Source organism: Oncorhynchus masou, chromosome 9 (genome assembly GCF_036934945.1).
Source record: "Oncorhynchus masou masou isolate Uvic2021 chromosome 9, UVic_Omas_1.1, whole genome shotgun sequence".
In the NCBI taxonomy this organism is placed as follows: Eukaryota; Metazoa; Chordata; class Actinopteri; order Salmoniformes; family Salmonidae; genus Oncorhynchus; species Oncorhynchus masou.
This window is the reverse complement of record NC_088220.1, coordinates 8,469,427-8,482,573: the sequence shown is the minus strand read 5'-3', so window position 1 is coordinate 8,482,573 and position 13,147 is coordinate 8,469,427. Positions and strand designations below refer to the sequence as shown.

Here is a 13,147-nt window from a genome sequence, read left to right as displayed (position 1 = left end):
AGCTTGCAGAGAGATGTGTTGGATGGTATTCCCTTCTTGCTCAAGACAACAACAAAAGCTGCCATCTCCCTGAAGCTGCAAAAACATTATTACTAGATTATATAGAGGAGAGAAAACAGAACCAGCAACAATGAATTGATCCATTATGCAGCAGCTACACTGTTTATTTACACATTTGTAATATCCTAACTAATCAGTTGATATCTTAATTAGCCTCATTACTCATTTTAATAATGACCCAAGATGTTGACTTCATTGTCTCTCAGTGGGGAAGACGATTCGTTCCCTGTGACCTTTGTGACGCAGTGGAATCCATTCGAATATTTCAGTGGGAGTCCCCAACGAGTAGGGCCAATGTTGCTGTTATTTGTAAACAAAATACGCACACATAATCACTTTCCCATAAGTTACCCGTACTGAGACAGTGCAAAACATAGGTCTTGTCTAAAATGGCACTCTAATTCCTATATAGTGTACTACAGTTGACCAGGACCCATTGTAGTACACTATATATGGAGAAGGTGCCATTTTCGGATGCATATGTGTCCTGGTCAAAAGTAGTGCACTGGGGAATACGGTGCCAGCCATGCACGATTTGCATGAGAATGTCTCACCTTACACATGGTTAATTACCCTTGACAGTTCACAGGAATCTAATTAGCAGACCCCTATCCCACCAGAATCCTAATAGGCTCTGGCATTGTGTTAAGTGTTTTGCTTTCAGAGACAGGGCAAGTTGGTCTGCATCACAAACGGCATGCTATTTCCTATATAGTGCAATACTTTCGAGACTGAATTGGTACCCTAGCCTCTATATAGTGCACTACTTTTGAGACTGAATTGGTACCCTATCCTCTGTGTAGTGCACTACTTTTGACCCGAGCCCTATGGGCCCTATATAGGGAATACAGTGCCATTTGAGACATTACCCAAGTTATTCCAGTCCTATACCTGCTCATAATAAAGGATTTCATCTTCTCGTCCCAGTAATTTATAGAAAGGGGTTTGAACTCCCGGAATGAACACGGACAGATAAATCAACCCTATCTTGGAAGGAGCTCGCTCGTCTATGTTTCATATGCTTGTCACGTTCTGACCTTAGTTCCTTTGTTTTGTCTTTTTTTTAGTCTGGTCAGGGCGTGAGTTGGGTGGGTTGTCTATGTTAGTTTGTCGATGATTTTCTATTTCTGTGTTTGGCCTGGTATGGTTCTCAATCAGAGGCAGCTGTCAATCGTTGTCCCTGATTGAGAACCATATTTAGGTAGCCTGTTTTCCATTGTGTTTTGTGGGTGGTTGTTTTCTGTTTAGTCTTGTACCTTACAGGACTGTTCGTTGGTTGTTTAATGTTTTGTTTTCAGTGTTCATTAAAATAAACTGCTCAAAAAATAAAGGGAACACTAAAATAACACATCCTAGATCTGAATGAATGAAATATTGTAGTTAAATGCTTTTTTCTTTACATAGTTGAATGTGCTGACAACAAAATCACACAAAAGTTATCAATGGAAATCAAATGTATCCAACCCATGGAGGTCTGGATTTGGAGTCACACTCAAAATTAAAGTGGAAAACACTACAGGCTGATCCAACTTTGATGTAATGTCCTTAAAACAAGTAAAAATGAGGCTCAGTCGTGTGTGTGGCCTCCACGTGCCTGCATGACCTCCCTACAACACCTGGGCATGCTCCTGATGAGGTGGCGGATGGTCTCCTGAGGGATCTCCTCCCAGACCTGGACGAAAGCATCCGCCAATGGATGGAGCGAGACATGATGTCCCAGATGTGCTCAATTGGATTCAGGTCTGGGGAACGGGCGGGCCAGTCCATAGCATCAATGCCTTCCTCTTGCAGGAACTGCTGACACACTCCAGCCACATGAGGTCTAGCATTGTCTCGCATTAGGAGGAACCCAGGGCCAACCGCACCAGCATATGGTCTCACAAGGGGTCTGAGGATCTCATCTCGGTACCTAATGGCAGTCAGGCTACCTCTGGCGAGCACATGGAGGGCTGTGCGGCCCCCCCAAAGAAATGCCACCCCACACCATGACTGACCCACCGCCAAACCGGTCATGCTGGAGGATGTTGCAGGCAGCAGAACGTTCTCCACGGTGTCTCCAGACTCTGGCACTTCTGTCACGTGCTCAGTGTGAACCTGCTTTCATCTGTGAAGAGCACAGGGCGCCAGTGGCGAATTTGCCAATCTTGGTGTTCTATGGCAAATGCCAAACGTCCTGCACCTTGTTGGGCTGTAAGCACAACCCCCACCTGTGGACGTCAGGCCCTCATACCACCCTCATGGAGTCTGTTTCTGACCGTTTGAGCAGACACATGCACATTTTTGGCCTGCTGGAGGTCATTTTGCAGGGCTCTGGCAATGCTCCTCCTGCTCCTCCTTGCACAAAGGCGGAGGTAGCGGTCTTGCTGCTGGGTTGTTGCCATCCTATGGCCTCCTTCACGTCTCCTGATGTACTGGCCTGTCTCCTGGTAGCGGTAGACACTATGCTGACAGACACAGCAAACCTTCTTGCCACAGCTCGCATTGATGTGCCATCCTGGATGAGCTGCACTACATGAGCCACTTGTGTGGGTTGTAGACTCCGTATCATGCTACCACTAGAGTGAAAGCACCACCACCATTTAAAAGTGACCAAAACATCAGCCAGGAAGCATAGGAACTGAGAAGTGGTCTGTGGTCACCACCTGCAGAACCACTCCTTTATTGGGGGTGTCTTGCTAATTGCCTATAATTTCCACCTGTTGTCTATTCCATTTGCACAACAGCATGTGAAATGTATTGTCAATCAGTGTTGCTTCCTAAGTGGACCGTTTGATTTCACAGAAGTGTGATTGACTTACATTGTGTTGTTTAAGTTTTCCCTTTATTTTTTTGAGCAGTGTATTTAAAATATGAACACTTACCACGCTGCACCTTGGTCCTCCTCTCCTTCCCCAGACGACAAGTGTCACAATAGTACTGATATTACATCGTCAACTACTGCTGTGCTTGAGAGAACCAATAATGGTGCAGAGGTCATCGGTGGGAAGCCTTGTGGAAACACATGGTCCTTTTGGGTCATGTGAATGACAGAGGGGCTGCTGTAGATGTTGCATTTATGTCCAGTTTATTCAACTGTTTATATAGGAACAGTTTTCCCCAAAGGATTTAGACTCTAGCAGGAGAACTTCCAACCTTACATTCATGGAGACAATACTGATCTTGGATCATATGCATATTGCAATAACACAGAGGGCCTTACTGTATGTACTGATTGTATTGGGGAACCAATTTGGGATTGAGACTAGCTTCACGAACCACCCTGATTACACCATTCATATAAGCTTGTGAGATCAGGGTGGCTCGTGAGGCTTAGAAATCAGGCGAACTCAAGATCCTTTCCACTTCATCAGATTGCACAAGAACCACCTATCTTTGTGTCAACAGGCAGTCTTTATTTTCTATAATGTGTTTCCCCCCCTTGGGCCAGGCAACAGTGTTTGGCCACAGTTGTTTACCTAGCTGTCATATCGGTTGAACTCTGAACTGAGAATGACATTAATTGGGTTGAGAGGAGAGTAGGAGAGTAGATTTTCTAGTTCCTGTCATGGTTGTTCATCATACTGAGGCTCAACCTCCAACCATTACTCTAAAGAAAGCTCTTTTTCTCATTTTCTCCCACCACTAGCTTGGCTACAGTACATTAAGTACCAGGGCAGAGGCTGACTGTCTTGGCCAAGCCTCAGGACTTGATTTAATGGCAGACTTCTGAGTCACAATTTGGTCATTGGTGACATTAAATTTTCTCTGCCCTTGACAGTGCTCAAACCAAAGATATGCTCTGTTTCCCAAGAAAAGTGTCAGACCAACCTGGTTTATCTCTGAATAGTGTTAGACTAACCTGGGTTATCTCTGTGTAGTGTTAGAACATCCTTGGTTATCTCTGTATAGTGTCAGACAAACCTGGGTTATCTCTGTGTAGTGCTACAGTCTAATGTAATCTTTAGTATAACAGTCTAATGTAATGTTTATTATAACAGTCTACTGTAATGTTTACTATAACAGTCTACTGTAATGTTTATTATAACAGTCTACTGTAATGTTTACTATAACAGTCTACTGTAATGTTTACTATAACAGTCTACTGTAATGTTTATTATAACAGTCTACTGTAATGTTTATTATAACACTCTACTGTAATGTTTACTATAACAGTCTACTGTAATGTTTATTATAACAGTCTACTGTAATGTTTATTATAACAGTCTACTGTAATGTTTATTATAACAGTCTACTGTAATGTTTATTATAACAGTCTACTGTAATGTTTACTATAACAGTCTACTGTAATGTTTATTATAACAGTCTACTGTAATGTTTATTATAACACTCTACTGTAATGTTTACTATAACAGTCTACTGTAATGTTTATTATAACAGTCTACTGTAATGTTTATTATAACAGTCTACTGTAATGTTTATTATAACAGTCTACTGTAATGTTTAGTATAACAGTCTACTGTAATGTTTATTATAACAGTCTACTGTAATGTTTACTATAACAGTCTACTGTAATGTTTAGTATAACAGTCTACTGTAATGTTTATTATAACAGTCTACTGTAATGTTTACTATAACAGTCTACTGTAATGTTTACTATAACAGTCTACTGTAATGTTTATTATAACAGTCTACTGTAATGTTTATTATAACAGTCTACTGTAATGTTTACTATAACAGTCTACTGTAATGTTTATTATAACAGTCTACTGTAATGTTTATTATAACACTCTACTGTAATGTTTACTATAACAGTCTACTGTAATGTTTATTATAACAGTCTACTGTAATGTTTATTATAACAGTCTACTGTAATGTTTACTATAACAGTCTACTGTAATGTTTACTATAACAGTCTACTGTAATGTTTATTATAACAGTCTACTGTCATGTTTATTATAACAGTCTACTGTCATGTTTATTATAACAGTCTACTGTAATGTTTACTATAACAGTCTACTGTAATGTTTACTATAACAGTCTACTGTAATGTTTATTATAACAGTCTACTGTAATGTTTATTATAACAGTCTACTGTAATGTTTACTATAACAGTCTACTGTAATGTTTATTATAACAGTCTACTGTAATGTTTATTATAACAGTCTACTGTAATGTTTACTATAACAGTCTACTGTAATGTTTATTATAACAGTCTACTGTAATGTTTATTATAACAGTCTACTGTAATGTTTACTATAACAGTCTACTGTAATGTTTACTATAACAGTCTACTGTAATGTTTATTATAACAGTCTACTGTAATGTTTATTATAACAGTCTACTGTAATGTTTATTATAACAGTCTACTGTAATGTTTACTATAACAGTCTACTGTAATGTTTATTATAACAGTCTACTGTAATGTTTACTATAACAATCTACTGTAATGTTTATTATAACAGTCTACTGTAATGTTTAGTATAACAGTCTACTGTAATGTTTATTATAACAGTCTACTGTAATGTTTAGTATAACAGTCTACTGTAATGTTTATTATAACAGTCTACTGTCATGTTTAGTTTAACTACATCTTATTCATTATCTGTACCAAACATTAGGAACCCCTTCCTAATATTGAGTTGCACCCCCTTTTGCCCTCAGAACAGCCTTCATTTGCCAGACTCTACACGATGTTGAAAGTATTCCACAGGGATGCTTGCCAATGTTGACTCAATGCTTCCCACTGTTGTATCAAGTTGTCCTTTGGGTGGTGGACCATTGTTGATACACAAGGGAAACTGTTGAGCGCGGAGAAGTCAGCAGCATTTCAGTTCTTGACACAAACCGGCGCGCAGGGCATCCACTACCATACTCTGTTCAAAGGCACTTCAATCGGGGGCTGCAGGGTAGCCTAGTGGTTCGTGCGTTGGACTAGTAACTGAAAGGCTACAAGTTCAAATCCCTGAGCTGACAAGGTACAAATCTGTTGTTCTGCCCCTGAACAGGCAGTTAACCCACTGTTCCTAGGCCGTCATTGAAAATAAGGATTTGTTCTTAACTGGCTTGCCTAGTTAAATAAAAATCTACACAGATTTAATTAACATGTGATATCAATAAGGGATCATAGCTTTCACCTGGTTAGTCTATGTCAAGGAAATAACATATTTTTAGCACACTCAGTGTACATGGTGATATTGTCAAATAAAATAAAATGTTAACGGTCACATACACATTGTTAGCAGATGTTAATGGTCACATACACATGGTTAGCAGATGTTAACGGTCACATACACATGGTTAGCAGATGTTAATGGTCACATACACATGGTTAGCAGATGTTAATGGTCACATACACATGGTTAGCAGATGTTAATGGTCACATACACATGGTTAGCAGATGTTATTGGTCACATACACATGGTTAGCAGATGTTATTGGTCACATACAGACGGTTAGCAGATGTTATTGGTCACATACACATGGTTAGCAGATGTTATTGGTCACATACACACGGTTAGCAGATGTTAATGGTCACATACACATGGTTAGCAGATGTTAGCGGTCACATACACATGGTTAGCAGATGTTAATGCGAGTGTTGAGAAATGCTGGTGCTTCAAGTTCCGACAGTGCAGTAATATCTAACAAGTAATCTAACAATTTCCCAACAACTATCTTATACACACAAATCTAATGGGGTGAATGAGAACATGTACATATACAGTTGAAATCAGAAGTTTACATACACTTAGGTTGGAGTCATTGAAACTTGTTTTTCAACCACTCCACAAACTTCTATGTAAACATATTCTCTACTATGTGCATGACACAAGTAATTCTTCCAACAATTGTTTACAGACAGATTATTTCACTTAAAGTTCACTGTATCAAAATTCCGGTGGGTCAGAAGTTAACATACACTAAGTTGACTGTGCCTTTAAACAGCTTGGAAAATTCCAGAAAATGATGTCATGGCTTTAGAAGCTTCTGATAGGCTAATTGACATCATTTGAGTCAATTGGAGGTGTACCTGTGGATGTATTTCAAGGCCTACCTTCAAACTCAGTACCTCTTTGCTTGACATCATGGGAAAATCTAAATAAATCAGCCAAGACCTCAGAAACAAAATGTAGACCTCCACAATTCTGGTTCATCCTTGGGAGCAATTTCCAAACCCCTGAAGGTACCACGTTCATCTGTACAAACAATAGTATGCAAGTATAAACACCATGGGACCACGCAGCCATCATACTGTTCAGGAAGGAGACGAGTTTTGTCTCCTAGAGATGAATGTACTTTGGTGCGAGAAGTGCAAATCAATCCCAGAACAACAGCAAAGGACCTTGTGAAGATGTTGGAGGAAACAGGTACAAAAGTATCTATATCCAAGTAAAATCAAATCAAATCAAATTTATTTATATAGCCCTTCGCACATCAGCTGATATCTCAAAGTGCTGTACAGAAACCCAGCCAAAAACCCCAAACAGCAATCAATGCAGGTGTAGAAGCACGGTGGCTAGGAAAAACTCCCTAGAAAGGCCAAAACCTAGGAAGAAACCTAGAGAGGATCCAGGCTATGTGGGGTGGTCAGTCCTCTTCTGGCTATGCCGGGTGGAGATTATAACAGAACATGGCCAAAATGTTCAAATGTTCATTAATGACCAGCATGGTCAATAATAATAAGGCAGAACAGTTGAAACTGGAGCAGCAGCATGGCCAGGTGGACTGGGGACAGCAAGGAGTCATCATGTCAGGTAGTCCTGGGGCATGGTCCTAGGGCTCAGGTCCTCCAAGAGAGAGAAAGAAAGAGAGAATTGGAGAGAGCACATGTGGGGTGGCCAGTCCTCTTCTGGCTGTGCCGGGTGGAGATTATAACAGAACATGGCCAAGATGTTCAAATGTTCATAAATGACCAGCATGGTCCAATAATAATAAGGCAGAACAGTTGAAACTGGAGCAGCAGCACGGACAGGTGAACTGGGGACAGCAAGGAGTCATCATGTCAGGTAGTCCTGGGGCATGGTCCTAGGGCTCAGGTCCTCCGAGAAAGAAAAAGAAAGAGAGAAGGAGAGAATTAGAGAACGCACACTTAGATTCACACAGGACACCGAATAGGACAGGAGAAGTACTCCAGATATAACAAACTGACCCTAGCCCCCCGACACATAAACTACTGCAGCATAAATACTGGAGGCTGAGACGAAACTAGTCTTATATCGCCATAACGTGAATGGCCGCTCAGCAAGGAAGAAGCCACTGCTCCAAAACTGCCATAAAAATGCCAGACTACGGTTTGCAACTGCACATGGGGACAAAGATCATACTTTTTGGAGAAATGTCCTCTGGTCTGATGAAATAAAAACAGAACTGTTTGGCCATAATGCCCATTGTTATGTTTTGAGGAAAAAGGGGAGGTTTGCAAGCTGAAAAACACAATCCCAACCGTGAAGCACAGGGGTGGCAGCATCATGTTGTGGGGGTGCTTTGCTGCAGGAGGGACCGGTGCACTTCTCAATATAGATGGCATCATGAGGGAGGAAAATTCTGTGGATATATTGAAGCAACGCCTCAAGACATCAGTCAGGAAGTTAAAGCTTGGTCGCAAATGGGTCTTCCAAATGGACAATGACCCCAAGCATACTTCCAAAGTTATGGCAAAATGGCTTAAGGACAACAAGGACCAAGGTATTGGAGTGGCCTTCACAAAGCCCTGACCTCAATTCCATAAAAAAATGTGTGGGCAGAACTGAAAAAGTGTGTGCGAGCAAAGAGGCCTACAAACCTGACTCAGTTACACCAACTCTGTCAGGATGAAAGGGCCAAAATTCACCCAACTTATTGTGGGAAGCTTGTGGAAGGCTACCCAAAAAGTCTGAACCAAGTTAAACAATTTAAAGGCAATGCTACCAAATACTAATTGAGTGTATGTAAACCTCTGACCCACTGGGAATGTGATGAAAGAAATAAAAGCTGAAATAAATCTTTCTCTCTACTATTATTCTGACATTTCACATTCTTAAAATTTCGTGGTGATCCTAACTGACCTAAGACAGAGACCTTTTACTAGGATTAAATGTCAGGAATTGTGAAAAACTGAGTTGAAATGTATTTGGCTAAGATGTATGTAAACTTCCGACTTCAACTGTACTATATGGATGAGCGATGGCCGAGCGGCATAGACAAGTCGCAAGAGATTGTATAAAATACATTATATACATATGATATGAGTAATGTATGATAGGTAAACATTATTAAAGTGGCATTATTTAAAGTGATTAGTGATCCATTTTTTTAAGTGTCCAGTGATTGGGTCTGAATGTAGGCAGCAGCCTCTCTGAGTTCGTGATGGCTGTTTAGCAGTCTGATGGCCTTGAGATAGAAGCTGTTTTTCAGTCTCTCGGTCCCAGCTTTGATGCACCTGTTCTGACCTCGCCTTCTGGATGGTGTTCTACTATTGTCACTCTGATGGCATAATTTTGAGATATATGATAAATACACTTTTTCTTATTATATCATAAAATGAATGTATTGCCAGTAGAAATACAACTTACACAACTTAGAATGTCACACATCCATTTTTGATGAACTATTAGCCATAGTAGAGAAGAGGTATTTTGTGGACCGATTTACATTTGTTCCTTTTTAGTTCATAAATCACACATGGTCTCAGGTAGCTCCTCTACCTTGGAACACATGGTCTCAGGTAGCTCCTCTACCTTGGAACACATGGTCTCAGGTAGCTCCTCTACCTTGGAACACATGGCCCCAGGTAGCTCCTCTACCTTGGAACACATGGTCCCAGGTAGCTCCTCTAACTTGGAACACATGGTCTCAGGTAGCTCCTCTACCTTGGAGCACATGGCATCAGGTAGCTCCTCTACCTTGGAGCACATGGCATCAGGTAGCTCCTCTACCTTGGAGCACATGGCATCAGGTAGCTCCTCTACCTTGGAACACATGGTCTCAGGTAGCTCCTCTACCTTGGAGCACATGGCATCAGGTAGCTCCTCTACCTTGGAACACATGGTCTCAGGTAGCTCCTCTACCTTGGAACACATGGCCCCAGGTAGCTCCTCTACCTTGAAACACATGGCCCCAGGTAGCTCCTCTACCTTGAAACACATGGCCCCAGGTAGCTCCTCTACCTTGGAACACATGGTCTCAGGTAGATCCTCTACCTTGGAACACAAAGCTTTTAAAAATATTAAATTCTGTAGCATGTGTCTTGCTAACTAACAGTCCGAGCTCTCTCCAGTGTCCTCGTTCCATGAAACATCCAGGAATAAAGTGATTTAATACTATAAAATGCACATATGAAACTTTATTTCTTTGCTGGTATGCATGCCAGGTATGATCTTTCTATGGTTTAGAATCCCTTTGATATTGCCTCTTGGCAGCAGAATCTAACGAGTTCAGTGTCACGACCATAAACAGTATAAAACAAGTCAGTAGCAAAGCAGTGTTCTCTTCCTCACCTCTTCCTCACCTCTTCCTCCAATCTCTCACCAATGTCCTGAAGTGATTGCTGACGTGGGTCCATAGTTTTAGCAGCGTATCAGTGTTGTCTCAATAGCTCCAGATCAATCTGTGTCCCTCCCGACAGCCTCTGCATTGCAGGCACAATGTTGTGCTCTGCTCCCACTACGCCTGCACCTCCTCGTAGTGCACAGCCCTATGTACACAGAGACAAGAGGAGCTCTGTTCAACCAGCACAAACAACAAAGGAGAAGAAGGGGCCATTTATTCAAATCATCCTGACACCAGCTGCATAATGAATGTAAATATCCCATATATCCACACACACACAGGAATGGTTAAATCAATGTTGGATGTGTATTGTGTTCTGCGCACCTAATGCAGTGCTGAGTCTATAGTGTATCCTTCATCAATCACAGTCAGTCACAACCGTTTTGTCATTTAGATGTGAGGGAGTAGAGATCATGATCAACTCTTTTCTGAATCCCTCTACCACTGTAGGACTAATTACAATGCAGTATAGCAACATGTATTACCCTCACAGAGTGTGAATATAAACATGGATAACCCTCATATAGTGTGTATATAAACATGGATAACCCTCACATAGTGTATATAGAAACATGGATAACCCTCACAGTGTATATATAAACATAGATAACCCTCACAAAGTGAATATAAACATAGATAACCCTCACATAGTGTATATATAAACATGGATAACCCTCACATAGTGTATATATAAACATAGATAACCCTCACAGTGTATATAAACATGGATAACCCTCACAGTGTATATACACATAGATAACCCTCACAGTGTATATAAACATGGATAACCCTCACATAGTGTATATATAAACATAGATAACCCTCACATAGTGTGTATAAAAACATGGATAACCCTCACATAGTGTATATATAAACATGGATAACCCTCATAGTGTATATAAACATAGATAACCCTCACATAGTGTATATAGAAACATGGATAACCCTCACAGTGTATATATAAACATAGATAACCCTCACAAAGTGAATATAAACATAGATAACCCTCACATAGTGTATATATAAACATGGATAACCCTCACATAGTGTATATATAAACATAGATAACCCTCACAGTGTATATAAACATGGATAACCCTCACAGTGTATATACACATAGATAACCCTCACAGTGTATATAAACATGGATAACCCTCACATAGTGTATATATAAACATAGATAACCCTCACATAGTGTGTATAAAAACATGGATAACCCTCACATAGTGTATATATAAACATGGATAACCCTCATAGTGTATATAAACATAGATAACCCTCACATAGTGTTTATATAAACATAGATAACCCTCACAGTGTATATAAACATGGATAACCCTCATAGTGTATATAAGCATGGATAACCCTCATAGTGTATATAAACATAGATAACCCTCACATAGTGTTTATATAAACATGGATAACCCTCATAGTGTATATTAACATGGATAACCCTCACATAGTGTGTATATAAACATAGATAACCCTCACAGTGTATATAAACAAACCCTCACATAACAATGTGATTTGTACTTTACTACTTTGCTTTGCTCTTTACTTTATATATGATTGAACACTGTCAAATGACTAGATGTTAAGATACTTACTTTATGTTATATATGATGTATCAGTGTGTTAATGACTAGATATTAGATGGAACATAACTCTAAATTCTTCGGCGAAACCAATCTTTCATCAGGACAAAAATAGAATATGCAAATCACTAGATGGAGCACAGTATTCTGAACGTTGTCACAATTCAGAGGAACTTCCCCATAGAATTAGGAATCAGAATACTAGAATGGACATGAACCTTTTTAGGACGTTATAAAGGTCTGACATTTTGGTCAGGGAGTTGGTCGACCATGGTTAGCCAGTGCTGTGATAAGATCTTGTGTAAAATAATGAATTTGAAGATCTTATCTGCACTGTACGTTTGTTAGCAAGCTTGCTGGACACTTTTAGAGTAATGATTCTATTAATTTAAGAAATTAACTGCTAAAATGCCAACATTCCATTCAAATAATGCGGTCAATCCCCGGCCGTACACTGACTGACATCAGTTGATGAAACGACTTTGACAAATTGTAAATGCAACAAGTAGCTACTGATATTGTATCGTATAATAACTCTTAAATTTATGGTCTGTTTACATAGGACAATTTGAATCAAACCCGTATAAACTGTGTTTATAATTATATTACAGTACTTTAGGTTGACAATAATTATATTAAAATGTTTCTGATATATCACATGCTTTACGTTTATTTTCCTGCATAAGTAAAATCAAGATTATACCCTATACTGTCATTCATTCCAATTAGACCAGATTGAATTTCTCCCTGACCTATACAGCTGCTATGTTCATCCCATTCTGGAACTTTGAGGGTTTATGGCATGGCCCCTCTAATAATTGAATAGAGGCAGTAAAAAGGTAAATGAAACTCGACCAAAACAATGGAAATACCATGGAAACACGTGGGAAAAATTCTTCATTGTCCCCCAAATAAAACATTTGACAAAAATTTAGGCTACTGTTTATATGTGTATTTCACACCATGGAACATAATGTTTGTATGGATGTCAACATATATGTTCATGTCATAATCACCAATCAAAT

The 13,147-nt window shown here is 39.7% G+C and overlaps 1 long non-coding RNA gene across 2 annotated transcripts; it reads right to left on the bottom strand.

The window, feature by feature from the left end:
• Positions 1-6,063: 6,063 nt before the first annotated feature.
• On the bottom strand, positions 6,064-10,625 carry LOC135545479 (uncharacterized). 2 transcript variants are annotated; one of them, XR_010456468.1, is made up of 2 exons: positions 10,476-10,625; positions 6,064-9,462 (listed from the first exon to the last, which is right to left on the bottom strand). It is a non-coding gene; the product is annotated as an uncharacterized LOC135545479 (long non-coding RNA). The 2 variants fall into 2 exon arrangements; XR_010456467.1 differs by having other exon boundaries at positions 6,064-8,039.
• Positions 10,626-13,147: the final 2,522 nt, after the last annotated feature.